Source organism: Malaclemys terrapin, chromosome 9, assembly GCF_027887155.1.
Source record: "Malaclemys terrapin pileata isolate rMalTer1 chromosome 9, rMalTer1.hap1, whole genome shotgun sequence".
In the NCBI taxonomy this organism is placed as follows: domain Eukaryota; kingdom Metazoa; phylum Chordata; order Testudines; family Emydidae; genus Malaclemys; species Malaclemys terrapin.
The window spans coordinates 18043760-18055056 of NC_071513.1; the positions used below are offsets into that span (position 1 = coordinate 18043760).

The 11297-nt window shown below is 46.0% G+C and overlaps 1 protein-coding gene and 1 long non-coding RNA gene across 3 annotated transcripts in view; one reads left to right on the top strand and one right to left on the bottom strand.

Moving 5' to 3' along the window:
• Positions 1 to 9006, bottom strand: part of ACSL4 (acyl-CoA synthetase long chain family member 4) — a 49107-nt gene extending 40101 nt beyond the window's left edge. For both annotated transcript variants that reach the window (XM_054038979.1, XM_054038977.1), the window contains exon 1: positions 8917 to 9006. The gene's annotated coding sequence lies outside the window, so the exon portion shown is untranslated. The remainder of the gene's footprint in view (positions 1 to 8916) is intronic.
• On the top strand, positions 235 to 2136 carry LOC128842789 (uncharacterized). Its single transcript, XR_008446115.1, has 3 exons — positions 235 to 461; positions 882 to 983; positions 2017 to 2136. It is a non-coding gene; the product is annotated as an uncharacterized LOC128842789 (long non-coding RNA).
• Positions 9007 to 11297: the final 2291 nt, after the last annotated feature.

Here is an 11297-nt window from a genome sequence, read left to right on the forward strand (position 1 = left end):
GGCCCACATGAGAGCTACTAAAAAGGCAATCTTTGCAGATAAATGCAACAGAACAGGTCTCAAAGTAATTGAGTACCAGATTGAAGTCCCATGTTAGGGTAGGGTTTCCCCAAACCCTTAGTAAACCTAGACAATACCAGATGAGCACATATGGAGAATCCTTCTACCAGAGGATGAAAAGCTGACATTGCAGGCAAATGGACCTTAATTGAACTACTTGATAACCCTGATTTCCTTAGAATCAACAGATAATCCAGGATGACAAAGTGGCACTGAACCAGGAAGAAAGGAGGCAGCAACGACACCACCAATGGAAGAATCACTTTCATTTCTGAAAAAAACAGACTCCAACGAGAGACTGCTGAGCTGGAATTGATATGCAAACTAGACACAATCAACTCAGGATTGAATAAGGACTGGGAATGGCTGAGCCATTACAAACATTGAATCTATCTCCCCTTGTAAGTATTTTCACACTTCTTATCAAACTGTCTGTACTGGGCTATCCTGATTATCACTTCAAAAGTTTTTTTTCCCCTCTTACTTAATTGGCCTCTCAGAGTTGGTAAGACAACTCCCACCTGTTTACGCTCTCTGTATGTGTATATATATATATATATCTATATATCTATAGATATAGATATATATCTCCTCAGTATTTATTCCATTCTATATGCATACCGAAGAAGTGGGCTGTAGTCCACGAAAGCTTATGCTCTAATAAATTTGCTAGTCTCTAAGGTGCCACAAGTACTCCTGTTCTTTTTGCGGATACAGACTAACCATGGCTGCTACTCTGAAACCTTTCATTTCTGCAGATAAGTAGTGCAGGTTGATCTCTTTCTACTATTCAGTAATACGGAGCTGTTGTGCTTCCATAGAGTTGGAGGATTCTAATCCCATGAGCCATCGAGGAGCCATGCCCTGAGGTGGAGAACTGCTAGGTTGGGATGAAGCACACGATCCACATCCTGTGACAGGAGGTGAGGAATGGTCAGGAGCTTGAACGATGGTTGGACACAGAGGTGAAGCAAGTAAGGGTACAAAGCTTGTCTTGGCCATGTTGGCACTCTAAGGATAACTCTGGCTCTATCCTATCTGATCTTGTTCATTGCCCTAAGAACAGATCCTTCTTCCAACATGGAAGAAAGGCATCTCCCAAGGTGTGCCATTCCAGACTCCCTCTTGAGCAGAAAACAGGACACTTCCTGTTCCTGGAGGTGGCAAAGAGACCCACCTCTGGCAGTCCCCATTTTAGGGGTATGCTGTGGAAACTTTGCTGTCTAGCTCCCATTCATAATTCTGTGAGAACTACCTGCTGAGGACATCTGCTGTGGTCTTTTGAATACCTGGAAAGGCAGACTGCAGAAATGCACCAATTCCATAGTTTCATGGCTTCGGTGCAGAGAGAGGAGTATCTTGCTCATCCCTGCTTGTTGATATAGGCTATGCAAGATAGTTTGTCCATCATGACCCTAATTGATTTGCCCCAGATTAGGGCTAGGAAATAAAGGCATACATTCCTCACAGCCCTGAACTCCAACAAATTGATGTGGAAACTGATTTCCTGAGTAGTCCATCTGCCCTGAGTTGTGAGGGTATTGAGGAAGAGTCCCTATCCCAGCAGCAATAAATCTGTTGATAAAGTCACTGATGGGGGTGGGAGACAGAAGGGAACATCTATACAGACGCTGAGTTGATCCTTCGTCCAGTCCAAGAAGTTTCTCAGTTGCAGAGGAGTAGTCACCTGTCTGTCCAAGGTGTGTCTGACTAGAGAATAGGCCATTCTGAGCCAACCCTGGAAGCAGCAGAGACATAGCCTTGCATGATCGGTCACAAGGGTGCAAGCTGCCCCATGACCCGTGAGCTGAAGACAGTTCCTTATTGTAGTTAGTTCGAGGGCTTCCCTGAATTTCCCATACCAGACCTGACAAGAAGTAGGTTCTGGCGGTCAGTGAACCCCTATAAACTGTATCTTCTGTATGGGGCTTAATGTGGACTTTTTTTTACATTCAGCTTCAGATGCAACTCCTGGAACAGAGCAAGGGCTGCCTGGGTGGAAGACAGCACTGCTTCATAGGAACGGCCCTTGAGTAGCCAGTCGTTGAGATATGGGAAAACTAGGATTGCTACTTGTTGGAGGTAAGCAGCCATTACTGCCAGAATTTTTGAGAACATCCCTGCGGCCAAAGAAAGGTTGAAGGGAAGCACTTACTACTAGAAATTATCCTGGCCTATAGCAAAGTGTAGGTATTTTCTGTCTGATGAGTATATCATTATATGGAATTGGGCATCCTGCAGGTGAAGGGCCGAAAACCAATCCCTTTTCTCTAGTGAAGGAATTATAGCTGGGTCACCATCCTGAACTTTTGAGACTTTACAAACTTCTTTAGAAGTCTTAGATCTAAGATTGTGCCAAAGAAGGTTGGAGACCAAAGAAATACTGTTCAAAACAATTAACACTCAGCAATTGTTTACTTGTACGATACACCGTCCTTTTGCTTTGTATTTTTGAACCCCACATACCTGCTACTGACAAATCAAGAATGCAAGCAGTGGATTTCTTTTCCTTCCATATTAACCAAAAAGTTACAAATATGCTCTTAGGGACAGATCCTCAACTAATGTAAATCTACACTCCAGCTCTACTTAAGTCAATGCAGCTATAACAATTTAGCTAAGAATTTGGCCCATTCATTTTCCTTTCACTGAAAGCAATGGCATTCAGTGTAAAACTACACTGACCATTTGTAAATACAGTACCATGCAATTTCTAAGTCTTTCAAGCTGTTCCTTTCTCTCAAATAGTTTCCCCGGAAGAATGCTTTGAGGCAGCCTATTGGCATTACTTCCCCATTAGGAGTTGGGAGGAGCAGCTTCAGGAAGCAGGCAAAGGAAGAGAAATGCAGATACCCCCATAAATTGCAACATTACTCAGAAATCTAGGAGAGCTCACTATAAGGTGTTACAGTGATAAACCTTTTGGTCTATTTTACTTTGTGTTACATGTAATCTAACTTTGGAGAGATCAAATGAGAAAAGGTATTTTCCTTCTCTGTAGCTGTGCAAGTTAATACAACATGGACCTTACTCATATGCATGTTTTCTATATGATGATTACCATATATAATCAAATTAACAAAATACAAGTGCTTTTAAAAAATACATCAAGAAGAGCAATTCCTAATAAGTTTTGGCTGTTGCATCAGTTTAATCAAGACGAGAGAACTCACTATTAGTTGACAGGTTTCAGAGTGGTAGCGTGTTAGTCTGTATCAGCAAAAAGAACGAGGAGTACTTGTGGCACCTTGGAGACTAACAAATTTATTTGAGCATAAGCCCACGAAAGCTTATGCTCAAATAAATTTGTTGTACTTGTGGCACCTTAGAGACTAACAAATTTATTTGAGCATAAGCTTTTGTGGGCTTATGCTCAAATAAATTTGTTAGTCTCCAAGGTACCACAAGTACTCCTCGTTCTTTTCATATTAGTTGACTACACCTTAGCCCTCAACCCTGTAAGCTTCTCTAGTAGATTTTAGATTATCTATGGATCACCCTGTCTTGAAGGCAATGCCTCATTTGCACAATACATGCTATGTTGACATTATGTATTGCTGCATTGAGTCTAAAGTTTAAATATAAATACTTCCTTGACTTTAAGGTGCACCATCTACTTAAAGACATGACTGTATAAAAAGTGCAAAGCACTCTCAACTCTCCTTGACTTCAATGGACGCTAAGGAGCTCAGGTCTATGGATTAGATTCTACAGCAAAGAACATTTCAAATGGTACTACATTAATGCACACTAGGGAGCTTTTTGTGGGTGCCAACAGAGTCCACACAGGCTAGTCACTGTGCAACACCCTAGTGTGCCCTAGAACTTACACCTCTCTAGTGCAGACTAATGCACAGTGTAGACAGGTCCTCACATTGTACTGGATTAATGTGCCCTCGACAACGTGTGAAATAAAATACCATCTTCCTGGGGGATCTATTTGATATTATAGTGAGTCTTCTCTATCTGTGACTCTTATTATTCCCTCTGAAAAGAATTTTATAGCAAGAATACCTGAAATGAATAGGTTGTTATCCATTAAAAAATGAACAGCAAAATAATCATTGTCATCACTTAGCAGAAATGAAAACAGTAATACAAATTCAGCCAAATTGGCAGTGACAAATTCAGAGTTCAATGATCTTTCTTCCCAAGACTTTGGACTGTGTACAAGTCTTATGAAGAGAAGGTCTGCTGAATACATTTTGTTACAATATCTAGTATTTTTAATTAGTAGTGACATAAATGCATACTTTATAGTCCACATGTGTCATTATAAAAGACAATACTTCGTTGTGCTTCAAATTTCTTTGGAACATTAGTTAAGCCACCATATTTTTTTAGGGAAGGAGTTAAAACTATGTCTAATACTGAAAATAGCAACTGTAAAACTCTGTACGCATTTACATACATGTCTTATTATAATCAAACTGTTTATATAATGGTAGGATCCAGAGGCCTCAATCACAATGGCGATCCATTGGGCAAGGGACTGTGCAAATACATATGGAGAAAATTTCCACCCTGATAAGCTTGTATAATATTTAAAATTTTACTCATTGGGATGGCTTCAGACTACATAGGGACATCAGATCTATCTATTTTAGGTACTTAGATGGTCCCCATTACAATATTATGTGAGCACCATACAATCTTTAATGTACTCATCCTCACAACACCCATGTGCAGTTGGGAAGTATTATCATCGCCATTTTACAGATAGGGAACTAAGGCACAAAGAGACTAAGTCACTTGGCTAAGGTCACACAATAAGTCTCTGACAAAGCAGGGAACTGATCCCAGGTCTTCCAAGTCCCACTCTGATGCCTGAACCATCCTTCCTTTTTTAGAGTGTTATGCAGAATCTTATTCCATCATGTCTTTTAAGTTTAGGTGTATAAAAGCCATATGCAAAAGTTCTCTCACAGGCACTGAGGATAACCAAGTCTGAGAGGAAACTAACTCCCTGCACAAGTATATATAAGGGTATGTCTACCTATAGCATGGAGTGTCTCCCCCAGCTTAGGGAGACGGACTCACACTAATTCTAGCTGAGCTAGTGTGCTAAAAATAGCAGTGTGGATGGTGTGGCACTGATAGAGGCTAGGGCTAGCCACCAGAACTCAGATCCACAGGATCAGGTGGGTTTGAGAGCCGCAATATCCATACTGCTACTTTTAGCACACTAGCTCAAGCTGAGACAGTGTAAGTGTGTACCCAGGCTGGGAGGCATCTACACTGCAGCTTGGAGTGAGTACCCTTAGAGGTTCTATGTTATCTACAGTTTATTTAGCTCTGTAGAGGTACACAATGATATACAGAAGGGAAATTAAGCAAACAAATGAGATTCCCTGCCCAGATGAACATACAGTTCAAAACCCGAAGTGACAGAATACAAACAAAACAAAGATCAGTCTGAGTGGAGAGGGGTTGTAAGCTTAATATAACAAGAACAGCATGCTCTTGAGTTATATGAGCGGAAGAAAGGCTAATTGGATTACCCAATTTTAAGGGCACGTCTTCATTGCAGAGTTTACACAAGTATCTATGCTCAAATTATTCCTCTCAAGTTAGCGTAGCTCACGGGAGCTTTCAGTGTGTCCACCAACATTCGCTGCATCCACAGTGGTGTTGCACTTCTCAGGGTACATCCCATAGTTCTCAGTATTGCAGTAAGCTGAGCCATTCTATGATTCTTTTCCAATAAATGGTGGGAGAACTTGTCTGTCCTTTTTGGGCACACCGGGGAAGTGTGGGAAGGCCCTGGAGGACTAGTAGCACTCAAGCAGTGCTAGCCTGCAACCTTGCTACAAAGTAGTCGTATTAGCAGCTGATGAGTTGTACTCACTCAAATTTAGGTCTATTACCCACCCCACCCCTCTTTAAGCCAGCCAACTTAAGTTAGAAGCTCCCCCACACTTGAATTAAGGGGTTTTGTGTGTGGATGGGACTCCAGTTAGATGCAACATTTAAGTTACAATTCAAGTTAACTTTGCAGTGAAGACAAGCCCTAAAGCAGCCACTTCTGGCCATTCTAGGAAGCGGGGTGACTGATAAGTATGGCTGACTAAAATGTGTGTGCCACCTATTACCATAGATTAGTTGGCTGCCATTACACCATCTAAGTGAATTAACCAAAATAAAAAAGCACTATAGCGTGACTGTACATCCTGCATCCTTCTGGAAAAAGACTCCCTCACTCAAACTTCCTTTCCTCCAAGCTATCCTTAAAAAATAGAAGTCCTCAAGATAAATGACTGTATAAACAACCGAACATGCAATGGAAACTTGTTCATGTTTTTATTCCAGCCCTACTGTACCCTCAGTAATTAGCTTGTAAAAAAAAAAAAAAAACATTTATAACTTGCATAGTCATCCGAGACAAAAATAAGTTACTTTCTCTAAACTGACAAATGCCATTAACGTTAACCAGCAAAACATACTAATGTTGCATAATATTCAATTGTTTGGCTCAAGCTCATATCCCTGTTTAATATTTGAATAAAATATTAGCTCAATTTTAAAATAACATGGTAGGGTATTTCTAACCTACCAGAAATGAATAAAAATATTCACAAGCTTTTGAATGTAATAATACCTTCTAGAGCTCACTCATTCAAGAATTCTTCCTCTAGTTTTAGGAGAGGTGAGGTACTCTCACAAGTAGAATGAGGGTTATCCCAAGAACAGATCCTTAGCTGGGGTAAATAATCATAGCTCCCAATAAATATAGCCCAATAATGAAATATTCTACTACCTGTCAACACATTATGTAGGTAAGTAGGTAGTTAGTTATACATGGATACTTGCCTGGAAGGTACTTGAACAATGGATGCATTCAGAAACCCTTACCTAGATCAGGTCTCATTCATTTTTTGGATTATTTTCTGATGGGTAATTTAGGCCTAAACTATCCATCAGTGTAGAGAAGTGTTAATTTAAATATGCAAAAATGCTTTCATAGAACTACTGCAATACTAAAATAACTTCAAAATTCAAATGAAACATTTTTTTCTAAATGTAAGCCTTCTCCTAAATTATTTTCAACCCAATTGCAGCTTTATTTTACTTCATTAAAGACAGAAAGTCAAACTCATTAGTCTAAATCTGTTGTTTGAGATGGGTGGCAGTGTTGCCTACTACTGATTTTCATTATAAGTCTCATGATAGTTGGTAGGGTTTGTATGTTTTTGATCAAATGAGAATATGAGCTTTTGATTTTTTTAAAAAAATAAGATTCTAGGCATCATGGTTGTGGAGAAAAGCTTGACAACATGAACCTTAAAAGGTCCCCAAATCAGAAGGCAAATTTAAAAGGATCTAAAGTGTATTATTTTTAAAAATCTCATGATTTTTAAGACAGTCTCATGATCATTGTGGCCTGAATCATGATTTTTGAGTACTTAGAATTGGCAATGATGGAAATGTAAGACACACAGTAATCTAAGATGGTAGCAAGAGTATAGGTGAGGACTTTAACATGACAGTGTTCTTTAAAAATCTTTAGTGATTGTGGCAGCCAAATCACTTTATCTGTAGTGTTTCTCAACTTGGACCAAATCTTGTCATGCTATCAACCTTTACTTAAAGAGCCTTGTCTGAAGACTTCATGAGTAAGATGACAACCAAAAAAGATAACTAATGCATCGTGGTTCATAAACTGATCTACAATATTTTCCTCAAAGCAACAACTGGTAAAAAGAATTACTACAGAACTTGGACTTTGTACATTATCCAGAAAAATTAATCCCCTGTGCCCCCCAAATTGGCTTATTTAAGTGTCATTACCTCATATGCAGTAAGTACACATCTATGCTTTTTATTGGCTTGAAAAACAACCACACTGCAAAGATTTTACAATTCTATAAAATTCAGCTTGTATTTCGAAGAGGAAAACGCCACTCTCTTGCTCTGCATTTAGCATATGTTCTTGCCATGACGTGCAACAGAAAATATGCAACCTTGGCTGGTGCTAAGCAATGAATCACATTTTCCTTAGGGGACGGGGAGGTTGTCTGTGTGGTGCATCAGGCCACTTCCTGAGCCCAGCCTTCTCTGCAACCAGGAAAGGGGCGTGTCCGGGAGGAGCTATCACCGCTGAGGCCACAAAGAGCCATCTGCTTTGCATCTGGCCCCTGGGAAGGGAGATGTGGATGAGCTTGGGGGGAATGCAGCTGATGCAGGACAACTACAGCAAGCAACTTGCTCTGACTGCACCGAGTGCCGGGGTAGGAAACAGGAGGTGATACTGCTGGGCAAGTGCCACGCTCCCGACACCTGCTCAGCATTCAGCACCCCTGGAGAGCACGTGTAAGTGGGGAGATTACTGTTCCGGGCACGTCACAGAAAACAAAGCCAGACCCAGCCCCTGCCCCAGGGATTGCACCGTGTCCGTAGGACAGGTGATGCAACCCCAGGGCACAGTGAAACGGAAGGGAGGCAGGGCTGGGGAGCAGGCCGAGGATGGCGGCGCCTAGCAGGCAGTGGGCATCCGGCGGACAGTGTGAGTGGGACGGAGACGCTGCAGAGGCGTGATCCTGCGCGCCACGATGGTTTAAATGACACATCACCCCACGCGCCGTGCCCCCCGCCCGCATCCCGCAGGGCGGGCAGAGCCCGAGCGGCATCTCCCCGCCAGCTCCGGCCAGGTGCGACAGCGCCCAGCCCCGGGGCAGCCCGCCCTCAGGAAGGAGCTGTCCCCGCCAGGCCGCGCCCGGCCAGCGTCAGAGTCGCGTCCCCACCCCCATGTGCAGCAGGGGGAATCCCCCACCCGCCGCGCCCCTAGCCCGCGGCCCGCATGGGACTCGCCCGCCTCAGGTGAAGGGCCGTTGGCGCGGGGAGGAGGGGCGCACTCACCCGCTCGTGGCGCGGAGCCCAGGCTCAAAGGCTGCAGCGAGTGAACCCGGCTGCCGGCTCCTCCCGCTGTTTAAAATGGCTGAGAGCGCGGGGGGAAGTAAGGGGGGAGGGAGGAGGGGCGCGTGCCCTGTTGGCCAATCCCCCTCGCTGACGCCATCGAGAGCGGGAGGGGGCGGCTGTGACAGGAGGGGTGTGCGGGGGCGGGCAGAGGCTGGCGGAGGAGCAGGCGTGTGGGAGGGGCAGGGGATGGGGGGGAACGGGGGAGGAAGAAGGAGATGAGGTGTTGAGGGGAGGGAGGAGCAGGGGATGAGGTGTTGAGGGGAGGGAGGAGCAGGGGATGGGGGAAGGAGCAGGGGATGAGGTGTTGAGGGGAGGGAGGAGCAGGGGATGGGGGAAGAGGGGAGGAAGAAGGAGATGAGGTGTTGAGGGGAGGGAGGAGCAGGGGATGAGGTGTTGAGGGGATGGAGGAGCAGGGATGAGGTGTGGGGAGCAGGGGCGAGGAAGAAGGAGATGAGGTGTTGGGGGAACGGAGGGGAGGGAGGAGCAGGGGATGAGGTGGGGGAGCAGGGGAATGAAGAAGAAGATGAGGTGTTGGGGGAGCAGGGGTGAGGGAGGAGCAGGGGATGAGGGGGGGAAGAAGAGGGAAGAAGAAGGAGATGAGGTGTTGAGGGGATGGAGGAGCAGGGATGAGGTGTGGGGAGCAGGGGAATGAAGAAGAAGATGAGGTGTTGGGGGAGCAGGGGTGAGGGAGGAGCAGGGGATGAGGGGGGGAAGAAGGGGGAAGAAGAAGGAGATGAGGTGTTGAGGGGATGGAGGAGCAGGGATGAGGTGTGGGGAGCAGGGGCGAGGAAGAAGGAGATGAGGTGTTGGGGGAACGGAGGGGAGGGAGGAGCAGGGGATGAGGTGGGGGAGCAGGGGAATGAAGAAGAAGATGAGGTGTTGGGGGAGCAGGGGTGAGGGAGGGGCAGGGGATGGGGGGGAACGGGGGAGGAAGAAGGAGATGAGGTGTTGAGGGGAGGGAGGAGCAGGGGATGAGGTGTTGAGGGGAGGGAGGAGCAGGGGATGGGGGAAGGAGCAGGGGATGAGGTGTTGAGGGGAGGGAGGAGCAGGGGATGGGGGAAGAGGGGAGGAAGAAGGAGATGAGGTGTTGAGGGGAGGGAGGAGCAGGGGATGAGGTGTTGAGGGGATGGAGGAGCAGGGATGAGGTGTGGGGAGCAGGGGCGAGGAAGAAGGAGATGAGGTGTTGGGGGAACGGAGGGGAGGGAGGAGCAGGGGATGAGGTGGGGGAGCAGGGGAATGAAGAAGAAGATGAGGTGTTGGGGGAGCAGGGGTGAGGGAGGAGCAGGGGATGAGGGGGGGAAGAAGAGGGAAGAAGAAGGAGATGAGGTGTTGAGGGGATGGAGGAGCAGGGATGAGGTGTGGGGAGCAGGGGAATGAAGAAGAAGATGAGGTGTTGGGGGAGCAGGGGTGAGGGAGGAGCAGGGGATGAGGGGGGGAAGAAGGGGGAAGAAGAAGGAGATGAGGTGTTGAGGGGATGGAGGAGCAGAGATGAGGTGTGGGGAGCAGGGGCGAGGAAGAAGGAGATGAGGTGTTGGGGGAACGGAGGGGAGGGAGGAGCAGGGGATGAGGTGGGGGAGCAGGGGAATGAAGAAGAAGATGAGGTGTTGGGGGAGCAGGGGTGAGGGATGAGGGGGGGAAGAAGGGGGAAGAAGAAGGAGATGAGGTGTTGAGGGGAGGGAGGAGCAGGGGATGGGGTGTGGGGGGAGCAGAGGGGAGGAAGAAGGAGATGAGGTGTTGAGGGGAGGGAGGAGCAGGGGATGAGGTGTTGAGGGAACGGGGTCGAAGGAGGGGGAGCGGATGGTGAGGAAGAGAAGCAGGGAATGAGGAGGAAGAAGCATTAATGGGGGAATGAGAAGTGAACAGAGGGCAAGAAGGCGCAGAGGAATGCATGTGGGGGGGGGGGGGAATCAGAGATATGTGGGGAGTAACAAGAGAAAGTGAATTTAAGAGATTCCGTTGGAGAATGACTAAGGCAGGTCCATTGTCATTGCTTCCTAACCTGCCTGAGGAGTCCCCCAAAATGTGACAGTGACCCCATCCCCCATTGAGGGGACACATGACACGAGTAGCTGAATAGGCTGTTTGAAATCATACAGGATTTCTTTCTTTATTAAACATCAGACATTCAAGGCATCATATTTAATTATTTGTTAAATGCCATCTGTTACAGTTTAGAGCAACTGCACCTGTCTCCCCCTCCATGGTCCACCAAGGGTACCCACTTTTAGGCTTCCAGCTCCCAGCCATCACCTCTCTTGGGCCAGAGACCTACATCTCCCACCTCCTGACCAGGTTTTTTCCAGGCAGCACAGCTCCCTGCC